At 41.4% G+C, this 22,313-nt stretch overlaps 1 protein-coding gene and 1 long non-coding RNA gene across 2 annotated transcripts in view; both read left to right on the top strand.

Moving 5' to 3' along the window:
- LOC133536444 (PALM2-AKAP2 fusion protein) overlaps window positions 1-22,313 on the top strand; it is a 225,984-nt gene that overhangs the window by 7,378 nt on the left and 196,293 nt on the right. The window lies entirely within an intron of this gene.
- On the top strand, window positions 7,254-14,025 carry LOC133536448 (uncharacterized). Its single transcript, XR_009802466.1, has 6 exons — window positions 7,254-7,838; window positions 8,372-8,506; window positions 11,661-11,736; window positions 12,653-12,730; window positions 13,264-13,341; window positions 13,874-14,025. It is a non-coding gene; the product is annotated as an uncharacterized LOC133536448 (long non-coding RNA).

The following is a 22,313-nucleotide window of genomic DNA, read 5'->3' as shown; positions in this document are numbered from 1 at the left end:
AGCTGATTTTGAGAAAACAAAGGAAAACCAATCTATCTTGATGCTGTCTTACAAAGATCTACAAAGTCATCAAACGTATAGATGTTTTCTTGAGCTTTCATTTTCTTGCCGATTGAGCCATGGATTGAATCTGCTCTCATGAATGTGTGCCTTTTTCTCCAGATATTTTATCACAATCTCGGGTGGGCCGCATTCTGCGTTTGCACATTAGGCAAGAGCCTAATGTGCCAGTTTTTATTTTGACCTCCACAGTTATCTGCCCAAAAGAGTATGCAAGGGGAAGAATCAAGAACAATACATTTAATGAAGGTGCTTGCAACGTCCTGGGCCAATCTTCCAAATATCCCCCTCGTGCCATAATATCACATAATCAGGTTGACCGTCGGCCCCCATTCGTGCAAATGTCTCATTAAAGACAATAAGGCGACTGACAAAGAAGCTCCGATTGGTCCCTTGAGATACTAGGTTTTTCTGTTGTATCTACACGGTTATGTGGTAGTTCCTAGGTCCTGCCATGCGCGTAACAGCTTACTTACGGAACAAATTACAATATCGCATACACTAATGTAAAGCATATCACCTAGGAACTCCAAAATTATTATCAGCTCAGTTTTGACCACAATTGAGTTACTGGGTTTTGCCTTTGGACGGGAGATCTTTTGCCTTCATTATAATAAGAGGGGTTGAATTGTCATGACTAAGTCATTTAGAAGTGATGAATGTGACAGCTTAACCCTGGAAAAGACTAGTCCTGGAAACATTGTTATTTAAAAAACACTTAGACTTAGACTTTGAAAATCTTTATTGTCCCCGGGGGGCAATTTGGTTTGCAACAGTAGTCATTGGTGCAACCTCTTTAAAGTCCTACTGAAACCCACTACTACCGACCATGCAGTCTGATAGTTTATATATCAATGATGAAATATTAACATTGCAACACATGCCAGTACGGCTTTTTTAGTTTATTAAATTGCAATTTTAAATTTTGCGCTATGTATCCTGTTGAAAACGTCACGGTATGATGACGTGTGTGTTTGACGTCACCGGTTGTAGCGGACATTTAATCGCATTATTACACAGTATTCTGGACATCTGTGTTGCTGAATATTTTGAGATTTGTTCAATTAATAATGGAGACGTCAAAGAAGAAAGATGTAGGTGGGAAGCGGTGTATTGCAGCTGCCTTTAGCAACACAAACACAGCCGGTGTTTGCTTGTTTAAAATTCCCGAAGGTGAAGCTTTACTATAGAACAGATCGGTCAAGCGAACATGGATCCCCAGTACATGTTAACCTGCAGGTTTCTGTGAAAAAATTGTGGTAATAAGTCGGCTCTTACCGTAGACATGAGCGGAGCTTGCGTCCTCCTGCAGCTGCGTGGCTTCCCTCACACCCGTGGCCACACCCCTCCGACTTTCAGGTACCATATAATCTCACTAATACACTAGTAACACAATAAGCAGATAAGGGATTTTCCAGAATTATCCTAGTAAAGCAATGATAAATGGGTTTTACTTGTATAGCGCTTTTCTACCTTCAAGGTACTCAAAGCGCTTTGACACTACTTCCACATTTACCCATTCACACACACATTCACACACTGATGGAGGGAGCTGCCATGCAAGGCGCCAACCAGCATCCATCAGGAGCAAGGGTGAAGTGTCTTGCTAAGGACACAACGGACGTGACGAAGTTGGTACTAGGTGGGATTTGAACCAGGGACCCTCGGGTTGCGCACGGCCATTCTCCCACTGCGCCACGCCGTGTCTAAAAACATCTGAATCGCTTTTTTTTCTAGTCCTTCACTCTCACTATCCTCATCCGCTCAAATTAATGGGGAAATTGTCGCTTTCTCGGTCCGAATCGCTCTCGCTGCTGGTGGCCATGATTGTAAACAATGTTCAGATATGACGAGCTCCACAACCCGTGACGTCACGCGCACATCGTCTGCTACTTCCGGTACAGGCAAGGCTTTTTTATTAGCAACAAAAAGTTGCGAACTTTATCGTCGATGTTCTCTACTAAATCCTTTCAGCAAAAATATGGCAATATCGCAAAATGATCAAGTATGACACATAGAATTGACCTGCTATCCCCGTTTAAATAAGAAAATCTCATTTCAGTCGGCCTTTTAATGTCCTACACAGTGCTGTGTAATTTAGATGAACGACTATTATTAGGTACAAATACACAGTGAATCATGACATGAAACCTTGGTTAGATCCCACAAGTCTGTGGGGAGGAGGGTGTGGATGAGTCCTGACCTGCACAATTGCTAGCAGTTAGTTTGGGTACAGTGTGAGCTGAAAACGACACAAAATACAAGCTAAATGCTAGCAGATGTGTTTAAACTTTGGGGATTGTCATCCATCGTAGTAAGCAGAGAAGAAGATGTCAGATGTAAACAAGCAGACCTCCCTGATGTATCAAATATGCATGAGCTCAAGCTCTGGCAGTCCCTTAACAAAAAAGCTTTCTGACATAAATGCAAGCTTTTCTTATTTACTTTCTTTCTGGATATTTACTATTTCCCCCCACCCCTGCCTCCGCACAATGTTATTTTCTTCTGCTTCCACATCTGGAGGCCATTACTGCTGGGCCGGGGCTGAGAGTGGGCGGAGCCAGGCAGTGAGGTCATCGTGTCGTCGTGGCGATGTCGAGGAACAATGATGCTGTTGTCTCCGGAGGTGGGCGACCAATGTAACGGGCGGCAGGGTGGAGGGCGGGCGTGAGGGGGGAGACGGGAGGGACAGTGAGCGCGTTTTAGGAGGCGAAGAGGAAGTGGGAGGGATCGCATGGCATCAGAGAGGTAATGATGACTGAAGATGGCCGTGATGAGGAGAAGACGCCCGTGGATAATGACAGCGTGGTGTGTGATTGGTGGGAATCCAGCTCCCAGAGAAATGCCAGACCGCTGCTGGCTGGAAAGGCCGACAGCTGCACAAGTGTCTGCTTGGGAGAAACTAGCAGTCTGCTTTTGTCACTCGCTTCTACGAGGACTCAGTGCAAGTCTCTGTTAGGAGCGCTTGCTTTCCACACCTTCAACATGTTAACTTCTACAAACCCCGTTTCCATATGAGTTGGGAAATTGTGTTAGATGCAAATATAAACGGAATACAATGATTTGCAAATAATTTTCAACCCATATTCAGTCAAATGCACTACAAAGACAAGATATTTGATGTTCAAACTCACAAACTTTTTTGTTTTGCAAATAATAATTAACTTAGAATTTCATGGCTGCAACACGTGCCAAAGTAGTTGGGAAAGGGCATGTTCACCACTGTGTTGTATCACCTTTTCTTTTAACAACACTCAATAAACGTTTGGGAACTGAAAAAACTAATTGTTGAAGCTTTGAAAGTGGAATTATTTCCCCTTCTTGGTTTGTGTAGAGCTTCAGTCGTTCAACAGTCCGGGGTCTCCGTTGTCGCATTTTACGCTTCATAATGCGCCACACATTTTCGATGGGAGACAGGTCTGGGCTGCAGGCGGGCCAGGAAAGTACCCGCACTCCTTGTTTATGAAGCCACGCTGTTGTAACACGTGCTGAATGTGGCTTGGCATTGTCATGCTGAAATAAGCAGGGGCGTCCATGAAAAAGACGGCGCTTAGATGGCAGCATATGTTGTTCCAAAACCTGTATGTACCTTTCAGCATTAATGGTGCCTTCACAGATGTGTAAGTTACCCATGCCTTGGGCACTAATGCACCCCCATACCATCACACATGCTGGCTTTTGAACTTTACATCTATAACAGTCTGGATGGTTCGCTTCCCCTTTGGTCCGGATGACACGATGTCGAATATTTCCAAAATCAATATGAAATGTGGACTCGTCAGACCACAGAAAACTTTTCCACTTTGCATCAGTCCATCTTGGATGATCTCGGGCCCAGAGAAGCCGACGGCGTTTCTGGATGTTGTTGATAAATGGCTTTCGCTTTGCATAGTAGAGCTTTAATTTGCACTTACGGACGTAGCGCCCAACTGTATTTAGTGACAGTGGTTTTCTGAAGTGTTCCTGAGCCCATGTGGTGATATCCTTTAGAGATTGATGTCGTTTTTTGATACAGTGCCGTCTGAGGGATCGAAGGTCACGGTCGTTCAATGTTGGTTTCCAGTCATGTCGCTTACGTGGAGTGATTTCTCCAGATTCTCTGAACCTTTTAATGATATTATGGAGCGTAGATGTTGAAATCTCTAAATTTCTTGCAATTGCACTTTGAGAAACGTTGTTCTTAAACTGTTTGACTATTTGCTCACGCGGTTGTGGACAAAGCGGTGTACCTCGCCCCATCCTTTCTTGTGAAAGACTGAGCATTTTTTGGGAAGCTGTTTTTATACCAGGTCATGGCACCCACCTGTTCCCAATTAGCCTGCACACCTGTGGGATGTTCCAAATAAGTGTTTGATGAGCATTCCTAGTAGGAATGCTCATAGAAGTAGGCAGGTGGTGGAAGTAGACAGGTGGAAGTAGGCATGTGGTGGAAGTAAGCAGGTGGTGGAAGTAGGCGGGTGGTGGAAGTAGACAGGTTGTGGGAGTAGGCAGGTGGTGGAAGTAGACAGGTGGTGGGAGTAGGCAGGTGGAATTAGGAAGGTGGAAGTAGGCAGGTGGTGGAAGTAGTCAGGTGGAAGTAGACAGGTGTTGGAAGTAGGCAGGTGGAAGTAGGCAGGTGGTGGAGGTAGGCAGGTGGAAGTAGACAGGTGGTGGAAGTAGGCAGGTGGAAGTAGACAGGTGGTGGAAGTAGTCAGGTGGTGGAAGTAGTCGGGTGGAAGTAGACAGGTGGTGGAAGTAGGCAGGTGGAAGTAGATGGGTGGTGGAAGTAGACAGGTGGTGGAAGTAGGCAGGTGGAACTAGGAAGGTGGAAGTAGGCAGGTGGTAGAAGTAGGCAGGTGGTGGAAGTAGTCAGGTGGAAGTAGACAGGTGGTGGAAGTAGGCAGGTGGAAGTAGGCAGGTGGTGGAAGTAGGCAGGTGGAAGTAGACAGGTGGTGGAAGTAGGCAGGTGGTGGAAGTAGGCAGGTGGAACTAGGAAGGTGGAAGTAGGCAGGTGGTAGAAGTAGGCAGGTGGAAGTAGGCAGGTGGTGGAAGTAGTCAGGTGGAAGTAGATAGGTGGTGGAAGTAGGCAGGTGGAAGTAGGCAGGTGGTGGAAGTAGACAGGTGGTGGAAGTAGGCAGGTGGTGGAAGTAGGCAGGTGGAAGTAGGCAGGTGGTGGAAGTAGGCAGGTGTTGGAAGTAGGCAGGTGGACATAGGAAGGTGGAAGTAGGCATGTGGAAGTAGGCAGGTGGTGGAAGTAGGCAGGTGGGGGAAGTAGGCAGGTGGTGGAAGTAGACAGGTGGTGGAAGTAGGCATGTGGTGGAAGTAGGCAGGTGGTGGAAGTAGGCAGGTGTTGGAAGTAGGCAGGTGGACGTAGGAAGGTGGAAGTAGGCATGTGGAAGTAGGCAGGTGGAAGTAGGCAGGTGGAAGTAGGCAGGTAGTAGGAGTAGGAAGGTGGAAGTAGGCAGGTGGAAGTAGGAAGGTGGAAGTAGGCAGGTGGAAGTAGGAAGGTGGAAGTAGGCAGGTGGAAGTAGGCAGGTAGTGGGAGTAGGAAGGTGGAAGTAGGCAGGTGGAAGTAGGAAGGTGGAAGTAGACAGGTGGAAGTAGGAAGGTGGAAGTAGGCAGGTGGAAGTAGGAAGGTGGTGGTAGGCAGGTGGTGGAAGTAGGAAGGTGGAAGTAGGCAGGTGGAAGTAGAAAGGTGGTGGAAGTAAGCAGGTGGTGGAAGTAGGCAGGTGGAAGTAGGCAGGTGGTGGAAGTAGGCAGGTGGAAGTAAGAAGGTGGTGGAAGTAGGCAGGTGGAAGTAGGCAGGTGGTGGAAGTAGGCAGGTGGAAGTAGGAAGGTGGTGGAAGTAGGCAGGTGGAAGTAGGCAGATGAAAGTAGGAAGGTGGAAGTAGGCAGGTGGTGGAAGTAGGAAGGTGGAAGTAGGCAGGTGGAAGTAGAAAGGTGGTGGAAGTAGGCAGGTGGTGGAAGTAGGCAGGTGGAAGTAGGCAGATGGTGGAAGTAGGCAGGTGGAAGTAGGAAGGTGGTGGAAGTAGGCAGGTGGAAGTAGGCAGGTGGTGGAAGTAGGCAGGTGGAAGTAGGCAGCTGGAAGTAGGCAGGTGGTGGAAGTAGGCAGGTGGAAGTAGGCAGGTGGAAGTAGGAAGGTGGTGGAAGTAGGCAGGTGGAAGTAGGCAGGTGGAAGTAGGAAGGTGGTGGAAGTAGGCAGGTGGAAGTAGGCAGGTGGAAGAAGGCAGGTGGTGGAAGTAGGCATGTTTAGGAGAAGGAAGAAGAGATTCGCACAAAGGAAGTGATGCAATGCCGTAGCTCCGCCCAAGATGAGGTACAAGTCCTAATCAGCTGACATTCAGCTCCTTTACTCTGCAGTCACATTTGCAAAAATCTGATTCAAAATGTGATGTAAAAAGATCAGATTTGAAGCACTTTGGAGCGTTTAGACACATATATCTGGTTTGTGTCACTGGGGGGCAAAAACCCAGACTTGATGTCCAGTGGAAACGGAGTCCTCGTGCGAGTTTTTGATTTATTAATACTGAACATTTGCCCAGTTGGAACTCTACGCTCAGTTATGACCTTGTTTTTCTCTCAGCAGTGCTTGTTATGTCTGTGTGTGTGTGTGTGCGTTTGTCAAAGTGACATATGGGGACATTTTTATGAAATTTCACCTTACATATGAGGACCTGTTGAAATATGGGGACATTTTCCATGTCCCCATATTTCCCGCAATGCTATCGTGTTCTAGACCCTCCCAGCATGTTCCCAGACCAAAAATCTCTGAAGTCTTCATTTGTCAAATTTTCAGAAAAAGTGTGTGAAAGTGTGTTTAATTTTTTTGCTCACCTTCGATTTTGCCCCTAGTGGCCATCTTTGCTATTATGACACACACACACACACACACTTGTCCTCATATGTCATATGTCCTCATATGTCATGTGGGTCAGAAACTCACACACTCCAACATTTTGAAAAACATCTAACCATTACAGCAATAAACATACTCTTGAATTCTGAATCAAATAACAACACATTTTCAACTGATCTGATGATCTCATCCTTTTTAGTGTTAGTTTTATCTATTAATTTGGTTTATCTGGAGAGGATTTGGGCTAGACAATTAGTAATAAAGGGATTATGGTGATGATTTAATTTGTTTGATTCAGTATTTTACTGTATGTATTGGACTTTTTGCTATTCTGTTGACTAAAATACAATGCCGCACAATAATTGCTTTAAATGTGCCTGAAATGTAGGTTTTTGCATAAAAAAAAAAAACCTTCAACCTTGATTGAGACAAAGGCAATAATTCAAATGCAACTCAAACTACACACAGTATTTAATATTTTCAAATGGTTACAATAGCACATTATTTGGGTATTTTTATCTTTGGGGCAAATTTAGGATTAATATGGGGATTGTTTTTGGAGGTATTCACTTTACATGGTGTTCAAGATGGTTACTTCCGCCCACTCTGAAGAGTCTCGGCGTCTGATTGGTCCAATTTTCAGTTAGGCGCCGCCTGATTGGCCGCTGGACGATGTCTGCTCCTAACAGAGGGCTAAATCACTAGTTAACTATTTTCATCATGGAAGTTATACAGCTCATGTATCACACTTAATATTGAATATATATATAAAAAGGGTTTTCCAAAAGGACCATTTATAATCGAAATACAAAACTTCACACACGATTTTGAGCACAACAGAGCGCTCAGTGAACATCACTTCCGGGACCTGCATCACCGGAGGGGGACATCTATCTTGGCCACAAACCATCTTTGACAGTCTTCAGCAGCATGGTTGAATCAGGTGAGCATAAAATGGAGTTTAACGTAATTAAATAGACCAATGTTTTTTAACATAGGAAAATAGTTCATTATAATCAACAGTTAAATGTTGTTGTTATTAATTGCAATCAGATTTGATTTTATGAGGTTAAATTAAGCATTTCAGTTCTGGGCCAAGGCCAAGGCATTTAACATTTTTTTTTTAAAGTTGCATGGAAGATAATATGTAGCAGTGATTGTCACACACTAGGTGTGGTGAAATTATTCTCTGCATTTGACCCATCACCCTTGATCACTATGCTAGTAAACTTTTTCTTAATTTTAAACAAGACAGACTAGAGTTCTTCAAATTGTTTATACTTTTTCTCAAATACAAATATTTCAAGCTGATAAGCACTGTGGACTTGGCATGTTACTGATATTGTTACATTACTACTTTGTTTGAGAAGCTTCATGTCTGCATTGAGCCTAAATTTAACAGTTTTTGAAAGGTTTAGTTCTTTGTTTTATTTCTGTGTCACTGACTTTTTTCATTTTTATGTGTGGATTTGTTAGGCGCATCAACACATGATATAGACATCGTGTCCAAAAGAAGAGCGAGACGTAATCCTGAGGCTGAAGCCACCGAGTTTATTTGATCTGGATGTGACAAGTCTTGTTTTAAGGCCCAGTGGATCAATGATTGGAAAGGTATGTCTTGTTATGTAACATATCAATGGTAACTGTATCAACATCTCATTTGGATCATTTCCTTACTGTCTAATAGAGGTTGTATTATATGGCTTTAATTAGAAGTGTTTGGAATAACAGCGTTCCACGTCCCAAGAGCTACCTTCTGTAGCCGAGGATTGGACCGCCAAGTGCCCTGCCTTCGGCTGCCGCCCAGCTCACAATGCACCCGACCTCTATGGCCCCTCGGAGTCTTGTTCACGAGTGGGGGAAGAGTGGATCGTGAGATCGACAGGCGGATCGGTGTGGCGTCTTCGGTAATGCGGACGTTGTATCGATCCGTTGTGGTGAAGAAGGAGCTGAGCCGGAAGGCAAAGCTCTCAATTTACCGGTCGATCTACGTTCCCATCCTCACCTATGGTCATGAGCTTTGGGTCATGACCGAAAGGATAAGATCACGGGTACAAGCGGTCAAAATGAGTTTCCTCCGCCGTGTGGCGGGGCTCTCCCTTAGAGATAGGGTGAGAAGCTCTGCCATCCGGGAGGAACTCAAAGTAAAGCCGCTGCTCCTCCACATGGAGAGGAGCCAGATGAGGTGGTTCGGCCATCTGGTCAGGATGCCACCCAAACGCCTCCCTAGGGAGGTGTTTAGGGCACGTCCAACCGGTAGGAGGCCACGGGGAAGACCCAGGACACGTTGGGAAGACTATGTCTCCCGGCTGGCCTGGGAACGCCTCGGGATCCCCCGGGAAGAGCTAGACGAAGTGGCTGGGGAGAGGGAAGTCTGGGCTTCCCTGCTTAGGCTGCTGCCACCGCGACCCCACCTCGGAAAAGCGGAAGATGATGGATGGATGGATGGATGGTATAACAGCGGTATATGAAAACGATGTTACTAATGCTGTTACTTTTACCGGTAACGAGTAATCTAATAACTTTTATGTACGCTACAACGCTGTTACGATGCGTTTTATGTAATCTGGCATGCTACTTTTGATGTGATTGTATGTCAACAAGACAGCGTTAGAAGCACAAAAGGGTTAGTGCAGGTAATATCTTTTTACTAATGAAAGCAACCCCCGGAAGTAATTACGAACACGATATCAAATAGAAAGAGGCCTCATCCACACGCAAACAAAAACATTCAACAGAACTATCTTAACTGCCACTGCTAAGCTAAAAAATACAGCTGAACTATTTTGCTATGTCTGGGCGCTGATGTCCCACGTCACTTGGCAAAAGGCACAGCTTTTTAAAGGCACACACACACTCTGCTCTCATGAAATGTCTCTCAACTGCATATGCTAGATATTTAAAACTTTTCTTTTTCAAGTAACACATTAATTACAAACCCCGTTTCCATATGAGTTGGGAAATTGTGTTAGATGTAAATCCAAACGGAATAATTTTTTTTACAAATAATAATTAACTTAGAATTTCATGGCTGCAATACGTGCCAAAGTAGTTGGGAGAGGGCATGTTCACCACTGTGTTACATCACCTTTTCTTTCAACAACACTCAATAATCGTTTGAACTGAGGAAACTAATTGTTGAAGCTTGGAAGGTGGAATTCTTTCCCATTCTTGTTTTATGTAGAGCTTCAGTCGTTCAACAGTCCGGGGTCTCCTCTGTCGTATTTTACGCTTCATAATGCACCACACATTTTTGATAGGACTGCAGGCCGGCCAGGAAAGTACCTGCACTCTTTTTTATGAAGCTGAACACGTGCTGAATGTGGCTTGGCATTGTCTTGCTGAAATAAGCAGGGGCGCACATGAAAAAGTTGGCGCTTAAATGGCAGCAAATGTTGTTCCAAACAGATGGGTAACTTACAGATGTGTAAGTTACCCATGCCTTGGGCACTAATGCACCCCCATACCATCACAGATGCTGGCTTTTACACTTTGCGTCGATTACAGTCTGGATGGTTCGCTTCCCCTTTGGTCCGGATGAAACGGTGTCGAATATTTCCCCAAAAAATTTGAAATGTGGGCTCGTTAGACCACAGAACACCTTTCCACTTTGCATCAGTCCATCTTAGATGATCTCGGGCCCAGAGAAGCCGGCGGCGTTTCTGGATGTTGATAATTGGCTTTCGCTTTGCATAATAGAGCTTTAACTTGCACTTACAGATATAGCAACAAACTGTATTTATTGACAGTGGTTTTCTGAAGTGTTCCTGAACTCACGTGGTGATATCCTTTAGAGATTGATGTCGGTTTTTGATACAGTGCCGTCTGAGGGATCGAAGGTCACGGTTATTCAATGTTAGTTTCCAGACATGCCGGTTACGTGGAGTGATTTCTCCAGATTCTCTGAACCTTTTGATGATATCATGGAGCGTAGATGTTGAAATCAGTAAATTTCTTGCAATGTCACTTTGAGAAAGGTTGTTCTTAAACTGTTTGACTATTTGCTCACGCAGTTGTGGACAAAGGGGTGTACCTCGCCCCATCCTTGTTTGTGAAAGACTGAGCATTTTTTGGGAAGCTGTTTTTATACCCAATCATGGCACCCACCTGTTCCAAATTAGCCTTCACACCTGTGGGATGTCCCAAATAAGTGTTTGATGAGCATTTCTTAACTTTATCAGTATTTATTGCCACCTTTCCCAACTTGTTTGTTGCGTGTTGCTAGCATCAAATTCTAAAGTTAATGATTATTTGCACCAAAAAAATGTTTATCAGAGTGAACATCAAATATGTTGTCTTTGCAGCATATTCAACTGAATATGGCTTGAAAATGATTTGCAAATAATTGTATTCTGTTTATATTTACATCTAACACCATTTCCCAACTCATATGGAAACGGGGTTTGTACTTAATTTAATAATTATTTACATTTATGAAAGAGTAATTCTGTTTGTAATTGAATTTTTAGTCAAGTAATGACTATTATTATTCCTTTTTAAAACAGATATTCCAAACATTGTTAATTGATAAACTGTTTTATCAGGATATGGTGTATTTGCTCTTGCATCAATTTAAAAAGGTTCTTTTGTGGTCGAGTACCGAGGGAAGTTCATCTCAAGACATGAGCGGGACAAGAGACAGAAACCCTCTATAAATATCTTTACTATTTATCTGGCATTATATGCTCATAATGTTAACAACAAAAAGTGCTGATAATGTTATAATTAATAAGTTCTAACATTATTTTTATGTGTTTTGTTGCAGACACCAACTGTTGATGTTCTATCTCAACATTCTCTAGATTCATGTGAGCGATAAACCGACTTCATCCCTCCAACAGGTTATTACTTGACTATTTTACTATCCATCCATCCATCCATTTTCTACTACCTGTCCCTTTTTTGGGTTGGCGGGGTGTGCTTGAGCCTATCTGAGGTGCATTCGGGCGGAAGGCGGAGTACACCCTGGACAAGTCGCCACCTCATTACACGGCCAACACAAATAGACAACATTTACACTCACATTCACACACTAGGGCCAATTTAGTGTTGCCAATCAACCTATCCCCAGGTGCATGTCTTTGGAGGTATGATGAAGCCGGAGTACCCGGAGGGAACCCACGCAGTCACGGGGAGAACATGCAAACTCCACACAGAAAGATCACAAGCCCAGGATTTAACTCAGGACTACTCAGGACCTTCGATTTGTGACGCACATGCACTAACCCCTCTTCCACCGTGCTGCCCTATATCTGCTAAAAACTTGACACAACCTATACTTCAAAAGACATTTAATCCTTTTAACCTCTCACAGATCAGTTTATATGACAACATTTTTTAAGCGTACATCCATGTTAGTCTGTGGAATTTACAACTCATGTTTAGCAAAACAGGAGATGTTACAGGTCAGCAACATGAATTCTATATGTGATCACTTGTCATGTACTCATATTGTTTGAACTAAAAAAGACTTCAGTGTGTTTCATATAAGGTCCTCATATTTTTCTGAACCACATTAGTGTGTGTTACAATGTTTAATTCAAAGCTTTAAAATGAGTGTTTCAATCCAGGTCCTCATATTTTCTGAACCACATTTTAGTGAATGTTACATTCTTAAATAATAGTCTAAGAGCTAAAACGCTATAATAATCTTTACTGTTTATGTAGAATTATATGCTCAGAATATTATCAACCAAAAGTGGTTGTTAATGTTATAATTAATTAGTTCTGACATTATATTTTTGTGTTTTGTTGCAGACACCAACTGTTGGGGTTCTATCTCAACATTCTCCAGATTCAGATGTGAGCGATAAACCGACTTCATCCCTCCAACAGGTTATTACAAGTCTATTTTTACTATATCTGCTCTAAATGTGACCCAACCTATATTTTGAAAGACATTTATTAATTTTAATCTCTCACAGATCAGTTTATATGACAACTTTTTCGTAAGGGTACATCCATGTTAGTCAGTAAGGAGTTTGGAACTCATGTTTAGCAAAACAGGAGATGTTACAAGTCAACAACATACATTCTACATGTGACCACTCGTCATGTCCTTATATTGTTTGAACCAAGAAAGACTTAGGTGTGTTTCATATAAGGTCCTCATATTTTCTGAACCAGATTAGTGTGTGTTACAATGTTAATGTCCAAGCTTTAAAATGAGTGTCTCAATTCAGGTCCTCATATTTTCTGAACCCGATTTTAGTGTGTTTTATATTCTTAATTAATTGTCTAAGAGCTGAAACTCTGTAATAATCTTTACTATTTATCTGGCATTGTATGCTGAGAGTTTCATCAACAAAAAGTGCTGATAATGTTATAATTAATTAGTTCTGACATTATATTTTTGTGTTTTGTTGCAGAAACCAACTGTTGAGGTTCCATCTCAACATTCTCCGGATTCAGATGTGAGCCATTAACTGACTTCATCCCTCCAACAGGTTATTACATGTCTATTTTTACTATATCTGCTCTAAATTTGACCCAACCTATATTTTGAAAGACATTTATTTATTTTAATCTCTCACAGATCAGTTTATATGACAACTTTTTCGCAAGGGTACATCCATGTTAGTCAGTAGAAAGTTTAGAACTCATGTTTAGCAAAATAGGAGATGTTACAAGTCAACAACATAAATTCTACATGTGAGCACTCGTCATGTCCTTATATTGTTTGAAGCAAGAAAGACTCAGGTGTGTTTCATATAAGGTCCTCATATTTTCTGGACCAGAAAATGTGTGTTACAATGTTAATGTCAAAGCTTTAAAATGAGTGTCTCAATTCAGGTCCTCATATTTTCTGAACCAGATTTTTGTGTGTGTTACATTCTTAATGAATTGTCTAGGAGCTGAAACCCTGTAATAATCTTTACCCTTTATCTGGCATTGTATGTTCAGATTTTTATCAACAAAAAGTGGTGAGAATGTTATAATTAATTAGTTATGACATTATATTTTTGTGTTTTGTTGCAGAAACCAACTGTTTGAGGTTCTATCTCAACATTCTCTAGATTCAGATGACAGCCATAAACCGACTTCATCCCTCCAACAGGTTATTACATGTCTATTTTTACTATATCTGCTCTAAATTTGACCCAACCTATATTTTGAAAGACATTTATTAATTTTAATTTCTCACAGATCAGTTTACATGACAACATTTTCGTAAGGGTACATCCATGTTAGTCAGTAGGGAGTTTGGAACTCATGTTTAGCAAAACAGGAGATGTTACAAGTCAACAACATAAATTCTACATGTGAGCACTCGTCATGTCCTCATATTGTTTGAACCAAGAAAGACCTAGGTGTGTTTCATATAAGGTCCTCATATTTTCTGAATCAGATTAGTGTGTGTTAAAATGTTAATGTCAAAGCTTTAAAATGAGTGTTTCAATTCAGAAAATGCAGTGCCTCTTGTTTACAGCCGGTTTCTGCAGCGCTGTTTTCATTGATCAAAGTATTTTTTCGGTGGTCGTGTTTTTGGTACATAACTTGTAAATAGTGCGCAAATAATAGGCTATATATATATATAAAAATACATTCAAACCCCGTTTCCATATGAGTTGGGAAATTGTGTTAGATGTACATATAAACAGGATACAATGATTTGCAAAGAATTTTCAACCCCAATTCTGTTGAATATGCTACAAAGACAACATATTTGATGTTAAAACTGCTAAACATTTTTTTTGCAAAGAATTTAGGGATTTTACCATCTACGGTCCGTAAAATTATCAAAAGGTTCAGAGAATCTGGAGAAATCACTGCACGTAAGCGATGTACTGCATTAAAAACCGACATCAGTGTGTAAAAGATATCACCACATGGGCTCAGAAATACTTCAGAAAACCACTGTCAGTTACCACAGTTGGTCGCTACATCTGTAAATGCAAGTTAAAACTCTACTATGCAAAGCAAATGCCATTTATCAACAACACAGAGGAACGCCGCGGGCTTCGCTGGGCCCGAGCTCATCTAAGATGGACTGATGCAAAGTGGAAAAGTGTTCTGTGGTCTGACGAGTCCACATTTCAAATTATATATGGAAATTGTGGACGTGGTGTTCTCCGGAACAAAGAGGAAAATAACCATCCGGCGCAAAGTTCAAAAGCCAGCATGTGTGATGGTATGGGGGTGTATTAGTGCCCAAAGCATGGGTAACTTACACATCTGAGAAGGCACCATTAATGCTGAATGGTCCATACAGGTTTTGGAGCAACATATGTTGTCATCCAAGCAACATTATCATGGACGCCCCTGCTTATTTCAGCAAAACAATGCCAAGCCACGTGTTACAACAGCGTGTCTTCGTAGTAAAAGAGTGCGGGTACTTTCCTGGCCCGCCTGCAGTCCAGACATGTCTCCCATCGAAAATATGTAGCGCATTATGAAGCGTAAAACACGACAACTTAAGCTGTACATCAAGCAAGAATGGTAAAGAATTCTACTTTCAAAGCTTCAACAATTAGTTTCCTCAGTTCCCAAACGTTTATTGAGTGTTGTTAAAAGAAAATGTGATGTAACACAGTGGTGAACATGCCCTTTCCCAACTACTTTGGCACGTGTTGCAGCCATGAAATTCAAAGTTAATTATTATTTGCAAAAAAAAAAAAGTTTGAGTTTGAACATCAAATATGTTGTCTTTGTAATGCTTTCAATTGAATATGGGTTGAAAAGGATTTGCAAATCATTGTATTCAGTTTATATTTGCATCTAACACAATTTCCCAACTTTTATGGAAACGGGGTTTGTATATATATTAGGGCTGGGCAATGATTAAAATTTTTAATCGAAGTTAATCGCACTATTTCTCTTATTAATCGCGATTAAATGCATTGTATACGCAAAGCCCAATAATGAATTCAAAAGTAGTGTGTTGTGCACCTTTATTGGAATATTCTCCCACACGAACAAAAGCGCCAAAACATTTGTTGAGCAAACACAATTTAAATCAGTCCTTGTTAAACAGTAGCAGTTAAATAGCAAATTTTATGAAAATCAACTCAAAAAATGTAAATACAAACATTTAAGCTTATTGCCACTGCCAGGGTATTTAAGTTATCCTGTTTGTTATGGAAAATAAATATAATCTACATACAAATCTCTGAGCCACAATCATAACATCTGAACAGGCAATTTCTGAGCTAACAACAGAAACATTTTTTTTTATCAGGGATCTTATGTTTAAAAAACTTATATTATAGGTAGTGGGCTGTTTTAGGGAATTTTTGATCAAATTATCCGTAGTAGCAATATTAATAATGTTGTGTTTATTCTGCGTAGTGGACTTAAAATAATTATGACCATATCTGTTTGCTTGGTGCTTTGATAAACTGAACACATATACATGGTACTATATTGTGATGTTATGAGCCAGGGGAAAAAAGAACTACCCTACCCAGCATGCAACAGGAGTGATGAACATGCGCGGTAGCCCGGTATAGGTTGTGTCGCCATGACGGCATCTTGTATGTTGTGATATGCACGCTCTGAAAGAAAACGTTAAGAACTCAGCCAACACTCCTGGTCTGCATTATTCATAAATAGACAGACAACACATATACTCCGCTGCTTCACAAAGCACAATATGTTAAATGTTTACTTTTACAGTTTTCTAATTCTTCCTTTCTCAATTGACAGCAGGACAAATCGCTGGAAGTGGGTATGTCTCAAGCTTCTTCCACTTGGTCCACTCCAAAGCGGGGTAAATAAATAATCCACATCATTTACTAGAATATTATATTACGTTTTGCACCTTTTCACTGTGTTGTAGTCATTTTTCCTTCAGTAAGAAATTGTATTTTGTCTCCTTTATGACAGCTGCAAAGGGGAAGAAGTGGAAGGAGTTGAATGACACATGTTGCATTTTGTAACTGGCAACAAAGTACCAGGTAAAAAAGATTGTGAAGCCTCCCTCCATAAAGAACTAGTAGCTCTACAGGACAGAGATTGGCTTGCCATCAAGTACTACATCCATAACAGAATTATATTAAAAAAAGGGAAAAAAAATGTTTTCCCACATCTTCTGTGGTAGTTTGAGTATGTTACCAGCAATTAAAAAAGCAAAATAAACAGCAAGCGTTTTGTATTTATTCCAGATAATTCTTAGCGACAAAATCCACAAAAACAATTCAGTTACACTTAGTTGACAATTACATTTTTACCCATGTTTCTTTTAAACTCTTCTTGGTTTTAGATTACAGTAGCATGGGATTTGGATTTTTTTTTTAAATGACAACACATCAACTAAACCAACTCAGGTGGTTTTGTTAAGTCTCTGATGTCATTAGCCTCATATGTCACATGAACCTGAAATCTTAAACACTCTGTGACGTCATGGTTGTCATATTTCACAAACTTGAAATCTTAAACACTCTGTGACGTCATGGTCATCATATGTCACATGAACCTGAAATCTTAAACACTCTGTGACGTCATGGTCATCATATGTCACATAAACCTGAAATCTTAAACACTCTGACGTCATGGTCATCATATGTCACATAAACTTGAAATCTTAAACACTCTGTGACGTCATGGTTGTCATATGTCACATGAACCTGAAATCTTAAACACTCTGTGATGTCATGGTCGTCATATGTCACATAAACTTGAAATCTTAAACACTCTGGTCTTCATTTGTCACCTAAACCTGACAAGTCCTCATATGTACCATAAAAATCAGGTTCAGAAAAAAACAAAAGAGTTGCAAAAATCTCAATAGACCACTGTGTTTCTAAAATTCTGGTTCACTAACCGTCTGATTCCCAGGCCTGCAGGACCATTGGAAAGGCATGTCCCCATATGTCACGTTTTTGTCATAAGTCCTCATATGTCACCCAAACACGTATGTGTGTGTGTGTGTGTTTGTGTGTTTTTGTGTGTGTGTGTGTGTGTGTGTGTGTGTGTGTGTGTGTGTGTGTGTGTGTGTGTGTGTGTGTGTGTGTGTGTGTGTGTGTGAGATACATGCTTCTGTATTCCTGGGAGAGTCTACCGGCTGTTATTTGTCCTTATAAGGACGTTTTCCTGTGCAAAGAGGGAGCGTAAATAAGGTAAGCCAATGTGTAGGGATACCAAGAAGGGTAGGAAAAGAAAGTGTGTGTTTGGTTGCAAGTGTTGTAAGAAGTAAAAACATAATAATAATAATTAACTTAGAATTTCATGGCTGCAACATGTGCCAAAGTAGTTGGGAAAGGCCATTTTCACAACTGTGTTACATCACCTTTTCTTTTAACAACACTCAATAAACGTTTGGGAACTGAGGAAACTAATTATTGAAGCTTTGAAAGTGGAATTCTTTCCCATTCTTGTTTTATGTAAAGCTTTATTCGTTCTCCGCTGTCGTATTTTATGCTTCATAATGCGCCACACATTTACGATGGGAGACAGGGCTGGACTGCAGGGGGGCCAGGAAAGTACCCACAATCTTTTTTTTTACGAAGCCACGCTGTTGTAACACTTGTCTTGCTGAAATAAGCAGGGGCGTCCATGATAAAGGTACTTGCATGACAACATATGTTGCTCCAAAACCTGTATGGACCATTCAGCGTTAATGGTGCTTTCACAGATGTGTAAGTTACCCATGCCTTGGGCACTAATACACCCCCATACCATCACAGATGCTGGCTTTTGAACTTTGCGCCTATAACAATCCAGATGGTTATTTTCCTCTTTGTTCCGGAGGAACCCACATCCTCTGTTTCCGAATATAAATTGAAATGTGGACTCGTCAGACCACAGAACACCTTTCCACTTCGCATCAGTCCATCTTAGGTGAGTTTGGGCCCAGCCAAGCTAGCGGCGTTTTAGGATAATGGGTTTGGCTCTGCATGGTAATGTTTTAACTTGCACTTACAGATGAAGCGACCAACTGCAGTTACTGACAGTGGTATTATGAAGTGTTCCTGAGCCAATGTGGTGATATCCTTTACACATAAATGTTGGTTTTTGATGCAGTACCTACTGCCTGACGGATCAAAAGTCCATAATATCACCGCTTACGTGCAGTGATTTCTCCAGATTCTCTGAACTTTTTGATGATTTTACGGACTGTAGATGGTAAAATCCCTACATTTCTCTCAAAAGCTCGTTGAGAAATGTTGTTCTAAAACGGTTCGAAAATTTGCTTACTAAGTGGTGACTCTCACCCCATCCTTGTTTGTGAATTACTTAGCATTTCATGGAAGCTGCTTTTATACCCAATCATGGCACCCACCTGTTCCCAATTAGCCTGCACACCTGTGGGATGTTCCATATAAGTTTTGATGAGCATTCCTCAACTTTATCAGTATTTATTGCCACCTTTCCAAACTTCTTTGTCACATGTTGCTGGCATCAAATTGTAAAGTTAATGATTATTTGCAACAACAACAAAAAAATGTTAATCAGTTTGAACATCAAATATGTTGTCTTTTTAGCATATTCAACTGAATATGGGTTGAAAATGATTTGCAAATCATTGTATTCCGTTTATATTTACATCTAACACAGTTTCCCAACTCATATGGAAACGGGGTTTGTAGATTAATATTACTTTTGACAAAATGACATTTTACCGCGTGCGTCAGCACCCAATTTGGAGCGTTTGTGACACCCTTTGGAAATTGTCAAGGTCATCAGTTCCATACTAAGTAAAATATTGTGACATTTATTGTTATCAGAAGAGGCTGCAATTTATATTGCAATAAAAATTCCTAAATTGGGCAGTATAAGCCAAAGAAAAAGTACTCAGCATGAATGGATTGATACTTGCTGAGCTGAGGTGTCTTGCATTTTGCGTAAGTCAAAAAGTTGACCTTTTGGGGACGTTTTGAACCAAATATTTTGGTCCAACTCCAATTTATAGGTCTTGAAGGTCTCTTTTTAATTGCAGTGAATCATTTGGGAAAGCGTGTTGAGCTCAGTCTTGCCGTGCTGGATGTCTTCACACACCACAGAAGGAAGACTTTTCCAGAGCTGTGAGCCAAGAACCCAGGATGAGCTTGTATCTGCTTTCCTTTCCGACAAGACCCAGATATCACTCAAACTCCCACTCCTACTCCAAGCAATGACCGCAAACAAGATCCGTGAGCAGATTCTGAGGGACAAATCTGATCAGGTATTTACATGTAGCTTAAATATTTTGTGTAATTATAACAATAATAAAACATAAGAAAATACATTATTTACAAGACGTAATTGACCCTGTTACATAAGTACATTTTGCATCGTTATGCCTCATTTGTAGCTATATTTGCATCCAGCCTTTCCCTCCACCAACATTTAATGCCAAACAAACACATACCAATCGACAGATTCAAGTTGCACCAGTGTCAAAAGATGCGGAAGTCCCTCGTTTGTTCTGCACATTTTACCGACGATAGCGATGCTACGACAGAGATGTGTGGATATCCTGCGACACTCAAAGCAGATGCATTTCTAACGATAAAGTCAACAAAATCACAACGGTGAGTTTTGTTGATGTTATTGACTTATGTGCTAATCAGACATATTTGGTCACGGCATGACTGCCAGTTAATCGATGATAACATTCTATTTAGGCTAGCTGTATGTTAGAGATGCGCGGTTTGCGGTCTCATCCGCAGAGTCCACGGATAAACCGCGGGTTGGGCGGTTGACATGACGAAAAAATAGATTTTAATTAGATCCGGGTGGGTGGCGGTTGAACCATCCGGGAAGATTTGATATACATGGTTCTGGGATCGGTATCCTTTACCATTCAAAGAGCCATTTAAGACCCGTGTCATAAAGCGAAGAAGACAATAGGAGACGCTATTATTCTCTTGAATGGCTGCCGGCAGTCACCCAGATAATAAGTATTAGGGCGTGCTATGAAGCCATTGGCTTTGTCGCCTTCTACAACATGTACGATCTATCTGCTTGTCAGTCCAGCATCATGTTGTGTGTGGCTTCCGCGGTAACACGCACACGACTGCAAGGCATACTGGGTGACACAGAGTACACTAATGGTTGTGATATAAACAATTTTAACACTCTTAGTAATATGCGCCACGCTGTGTAGCCACAACAATTAAGAACGGCAAACAAATTTCGGAAGAAAATCCTCACAGAAACACAACATAAACGCAACACAATAAATGCCCAGAATCCTTTGTATTCATGACACTTCCTGACTATTTTATACATCCCGCTAGCAGCAACCCCCCCCCCCCCCCCCATGCGTCAGTAAGGTGGGCGGGGTTGGGGGCGCAGGGGTGTAAAATATATTCAGGAAGTACCACGGATACAAAGGATTATGGGTATTTAGTGTGGTGCGTTTATGTTGTGTTACTGTGAGGATGTTCTCCCGAAATGTGTTTGTCAATCTTGTATTGTGTGGCTTCACAGCGTGGCGCATATTAGTAAGTGTTAAAGTTGTTTATATCACAACCATCACTGTACTCTGTATCACCCAGTATGCCTTTCAATCTTGTACGTGTAATTGCGGAAGCTGCACACAACATGTTGCCGGACCAACAATCGGTTTGTACATGTTGTTGAAGGTGTCTAAGGCAATGGCTTCACAGCACGCCCATATTCTTGTCATCAGGATGAACGCTATTGGATAGTCGCGAGAACGTTAGCGGCTCCAATTGTCTTTATCACTCTGTGAAACAGGTTTAAATAACTCTGTGAGTGGTAAAGGCGGCCGACCTCTGATGTATTTCAGCGGGCGGGTGGCGGGCGGGTACGGTCCTGATAAAATGTTAGTTCGGGTGGACGGCGGGTGGATGACGACTTTGGTGATGCGGTTGCGGATGATATAATTGCCAATTCGCTCATCTCTACTGTATGTATAATTGTAGCCATATTTGCATCCAGCCTTTTCCTCCACCCACATTTAATGCCAAACAAACACTTACCAATCGACGGATTTAAGTTGCTCCAGTGGTCAAAAGATGCAATCGTTGGTTAGAAGGCGATCGCCGAATAGCTTCAATAGCTATAGCTATAGCTATAGCTATTAAGCGAATAGCTTCAATAGCTATTCGCTCAATAGCTTCAGTTTCTTCTTCAATTTCGTTTTCGGTACCTGCCTCCACACTCCATCCATCCGTTTCAATACATGCGTAATCTGTCGAATCGCTTAAAAGGAAACATTATCACCAAACCTATATAAGCGTCAATATATACCTTGATGTTGCATAAAAAAGACCATGTATTTTTTTAACCGATTTCCGAACTCTAAATGGGTGAATTTTGGCGAATTAAACGCCTTTCTGTTTATCGGTCTTGTAGCAATCACGTCAGAACGTGACGTCACCGAGGTAATACAACCGCCATTTTCATTTTCAACACATTACAAACACCGGAACTCAGCTCTGTTATTTTCCGTTTTTTCGACTATTTTTTGGAACCTTGGAGACATCATGCCTCGCCGGTGTGTTGTCGGAGGGTGTAACAACACTAACAG

The sequence above is a fragment of the Nerophis ophidion genome, linkage group LG17 (assembly GCF_033978795.1).
Source record: "Nerophis ophidion isolate RoL-2023_Sa linkage group LG17, RoL_Noph_v1.0, whole genome shotgun sequence".
Classification (NCBI taxonomy): Eukaryota; Metazoa; Chordata; class Actinopteri; order Syngnathiformes; family Syngnathidae; genus Nerophis; species Nerophis ophidion.
The sequence above is the reverse complement of the archived record's forward strand: the minus strand, read 5'-3'. Positions and strand labels throughout refer to the sequence as shown.